This window comes from Mixophyes fleayi, chromosome 5 (assembly GCF_038048845.1).
Source record: "Mixophyes fleayi isolate aMixFle1 chromosome 5, aMixFle1.hap1, whole genome shotgun sequence".
In the NCBI taxonomy this organism is placed as follows: domain Eukaryota; kingdom Metazoa; phylum Chordata; class Amphibia; order Anura; family Limnodynastidae; genus Mixophyes; species Mixophyes fleayi.
The window spans coordinates 117469742-117474201 of record NC_134406.1 but is presented as its reverse complement, the minus strand read 5'-3'; the positions used below and the strand labels follow the sequence as shown (position 1 = coordinate 117474201).

Sequence of the window (4460 nt, the reverse complement as noted above, 5' to 3'; positions counted from 1 at the left end):
ATTCATTATTTTTCTTTATATCTGAATGCCCTGTACTTTTGTATATTAAATCTATAATTTAATATGTTACGTCCTTGATACTCTAACAAATCCATTAGCCTGTTAGAAGAGAGCTCGACCAAGTTAACCCTTGGAATGCCAATGTGTGATTTGTTGAAACATTTGATTAACAAGCTGTGTGTTCTTGCATTTACATTTGTGTAACAGTCTGGAGGTGTGAAGAGGTAACCCTTTGTGTGCTGGTGTGGGTCTTGCTAGTCTGTGAATAGCTAGAAGCCTGCGTGCCAGTGTGGGACAGTGTATTGGGGTCCAATTGCCCATATTCAATAGGTGGTGGCAAACCTGAAGTGTCTGGGCTTGTAAGAGCGCTGTGTTTGGGGACGATTCCGTAGGTCTATAACCTGTGTGATAGGTAGAGAGAGACTGCGGGCTGAAATAGTGTGTGACCTCATATAGTGAACACCCCAAAGTCACGGTAGCTGGGAGCGTGTTCGTGACAAGTTGGTGGCATAGCTTTGGGATTATTTAATTTCTTAGAGTATTAAGTGCATGGTTTAATCAATTAACCCTTGTACTTCTAAAATGATTGTAACCTTGCGAGGAATACAATAGTTTGACAAGGACAAAACGTAGGGCTTATTATTATTTTTAAAGACATACGTGCAAAGCAGTTCCCTTCCCTTCTCTCTGGTTTTTTTTTTTCTATCTTTTATTTTGCAACGCAACTGAGTAGATGGCTGCGGCATATAAACGCATGACAAAGGAGGTGCTGATTTCGCATTCTGAGGATGGAGGAATTCCCACTAGTGGCAAAAGCAAGGAGCAATTGATTGGAGCTCTTGTGGAGAGGGATCAGCATTAAGTCGTAGATGTGTCCCAGGAAGTGCATAGCCAGGATTCAGTAGTGGACCTGACTGTGGATATTGCTCAATACCATGGACTGTTAATTTCGGATGATTCTAATAGTTCATGTGTGGACACTGCTATGGACATTTATTTGCAAACTGCCCTAAAATATTTGGGCCCAGCGGACATTACAACTAAAATGCAGCTTATACAGCAGTTTCAGGAGAAGGAAGCTGCTGACCGTCAGGAGAGGGAGACGTGTGCTGCTATGGAGGCAGCAGAGAGGCACGCTGATAAGGTGGCCGCGGAGCGACAGGCAGAAAGAGAAGCTGCCGAGCGAGAGGGAGAGAGGTAATATGAGCTGGAGCTGGCCAAGCTCAAACGCCAGCCAGAAGCCAGAGAGGCTGGTATCAGCAGACCCCATCAAGAGAATTTCCCAGTATTGGAAAAAGATGGGGATTTGGATGCTTTTTTCCGAGGATTTGAAAAGACGTGCCGACAGTATGGACTGGCCAAAGATCAGTGGGCATAGTATTTAACCCCTGGTTTGCGAGGGAAAGCATTAAAGGCCTTTGCAGATCTTCCACCTGAGATGGACGGAAATTATGAGGCAATCAAAAGTGCCCTGTTGCAGCGTTTTTTAATATCACGCCAGAGGCGCATAGGCAGAAATTCCGAGATTTAAAACGCAGTGACTTTGATACTTATTCAGGACTTGTGGCGCAACTGTCTACTTCTTTCAAACAGTGGATTGAAGGATTAAAGATCACCACCTTTGATGCTCTGAAAGATTTAATGATCCAGGAGCAGTTTCTCACTTTGTGCCCAGCTGATGTGAAGGAATGGGTAGTGGATCGGGACCCTAAATCATCTGCAGAAGCAGCTAGACTGGCTGACGAGTACATTGTCACCCGGGCAGCTGCAGCTAAAAGAGGGACTTTTGTGCCAGGGCAGTCTGCATGGAAAGGGGGACGGCCAGGAGGATCAACGCCACCACCCTCAACACCATCACCCACTGTTTCTTCATCTTTTGGGAGGGTTGGGGCAAAGCCTGTTTTGGGAGACACCCGCCAGTGTTTTCTGTGCAACCAGATGGGACACATTAGTACCACCTGTCCAGAAAAGAAGACAGCCAGCTCACCTTCCTCTGGGGGGGTACCTTCCCTTAAATCTTCACCAGCTGTCCTGTGTGTTGCTGGACCACAAAGGGGCCGGAAGGACAACCTGCAAACAGTCACTGTGGGTTACAAGGTAACTGTGGGGTTAAGAGACACTGGTGCGGATGTTACGTTAGTGCCTTCAGAACTGGTTGGGTTAGAGGACTTCATTCTAGGAAAGTGTATTTCTGTGCAAGGGGTGGGTGGAATTCACCTTACTGTGCCTATAGCTGAGGTTTACCTTGATTGGGGTGCTGGAAGAGGTCTAAGAGATGTCGGGGTATCAGATACTATGCCTACAAATGTGTTACTGGGAACACATTTAGGAAGAATGCTGTAATAGTATGTCTGTAATGATGATGTTAATGCCACCCCTGTTACTGTGTCAGAATCAACAGAAAGTACCAGCGTTTGTTCCCAGGTAGCAGGAGGTGACAAGGAAAAGGTCTGTTCAGTTGCACCTGAAATGTGTAAACCAGGATGTGACAGGGAATGGGAATGTCGTATTATATCTGATGTATGTAATGATGCTAATGCCAATGTGTTAGAATCTACTGAGAATACCCATGGTTGTTTCCAGGTGCCAGGGTGTGACAGGGAAAGAGAATGTCTTATTGTTCCTAATGCGTATAATGGGGACAATGCCAATAACAGTATTGCATTAGAATTTAAACCTGTTTTTACACTGACATCTTGTCATGAGGTAGGGACAGCGGACACTGTTAATGCAGATATTGGCATTGATACTGGTGTAGATATTATGCTTACTAGAAATGGGACAGATGACTGTTATAGGATCCTGGGATCCGCCATAATAATACAATGCCTTTGATCTTATTAATAACCAATCTCATTAATTATTGGGATATAATGCAAATTGCGTCTTTTTCGCTATTTTAGTCATGTCGAATAATACGCACCCGTGACATCTTAGAGGCATTATTTCACTCAACCTTTTGAGCTTTCGCCTTATACCATGCCAACCATAAACAAGGTATCCCAGTTGTTATGCTTGCGCATCCCTACTAGAAATCCGTAGAAGCGACTTACGCGATTCCTGTGTTTGAAAAGGCTATATATAAATATATATATATATATATATACACACACATCTTGCCTAAATATTACACAAATAGCCCACAATTATGTGTTAATCGCTAAATAAATACCAATCTATCATTTACCTCACTATACTGCATTATCTATATAAACATCCATTCATCCTGTTCATTCCAGTTATCTAAACATACAAAACAGGCATAAAGATACAAGCCTTTTACTTTACAAAGATAATCAAACATACAGTACATAAATGCATACATACAATACAGATAATACATTATAGATTAAACAGACAATGCTACAACTTCAGAAGTAAGTACATAATATCCCACTCTGTTGTGTGTGTGTGTGTGCGTATATATTTACTAGTGTATATGCTGTAAGAGAAATGTATAGGAGTGTGTATATCATCAGTATTGCTCAATCATGTGTGTATACAGAGAATGAATGTGTTTTAAGAATACATGTGTGTATGCCATGTGGTCTTGAAAGATGGGGATGGGATTAGAAGTTGCAGGTGAGTAATATATACATATATATATAAATGGAAAACTTTACGTATAAGGTAAAGTTTTCAAAACAAAGTTAATAGAAATACATGCACGCAAGGAGAGTTAAATAGACAGATATAAGAAGATGAAGGATTCAAAAGAAAGTTAATAGAAATACATGCAAGCAAGGAGAGTTATATAGACAGATATAAGAAGTTAAAAGTTACAGACAGAAGCTTACTGGTATGTCCTCAGGGCTCCAGGTGTAAGAGAGGTCCCCAGCTTCTAAGTATGTGTGTGGAGTAATCGAAAGAGAGTGATATGTTTGTCTCAATGGCTTATAAACCTTTACCCATAATGCATTACTTAAGATAGGAGTGTTTGACCTCTGCCACGCCGACGCAACTAGATACGGCCTGTAATTATGACTCAAAGCCCTGTGTTTCCTAGCAAGCACATGGCTTTTAGGTTCAAACAAAGAACTTACTGTGGAGCCACATATGAGAGACAATTTCTTTGGTTAGAATGCTCTGGCTTACAGCCAGTTCATATCTTACTCTGCGCATAAGTTTGGTGCATGTAAAGAGCAGTGGAATGCTAGCGGCCATTATGCGTGGCTCAAGCTCCACCGACCGCGACTGCGTCATCAGCGGCGATATAGGAGCTCCTTCACATTCCCCCTGTTGTCGGTAACCCAACACTACAAGTTGGAAGGTTTACGTAAAATCAATTGTCTCTATCTAAGTGTAGTTTTTTACTATTAAATACTCAATTCTGTAGTAAAAAAAAGTAGGGTGAATAGTAGGAACGTATATAACAGCAGATGGAGAGAGAATGCCAATGGAATAGATGAGAGTCAGTGACTTGCAGCTCTACTGGTAGGAGAGTCAGCGACTTGCAGCTG

General features: G+C 42.2%; 1 pseudogene; it reads left to right on the top strand.

Moving 5' to 3' along the window:
- Window positions 1-1045: 1045 nt before the first annotated feature.
- Window positions 1046-4249, top strand: LOC142159472 (uncharacterized; annotated as a pseudogene).
- Window positions 4250-4460: the final 211 nt, after the last annotated feature.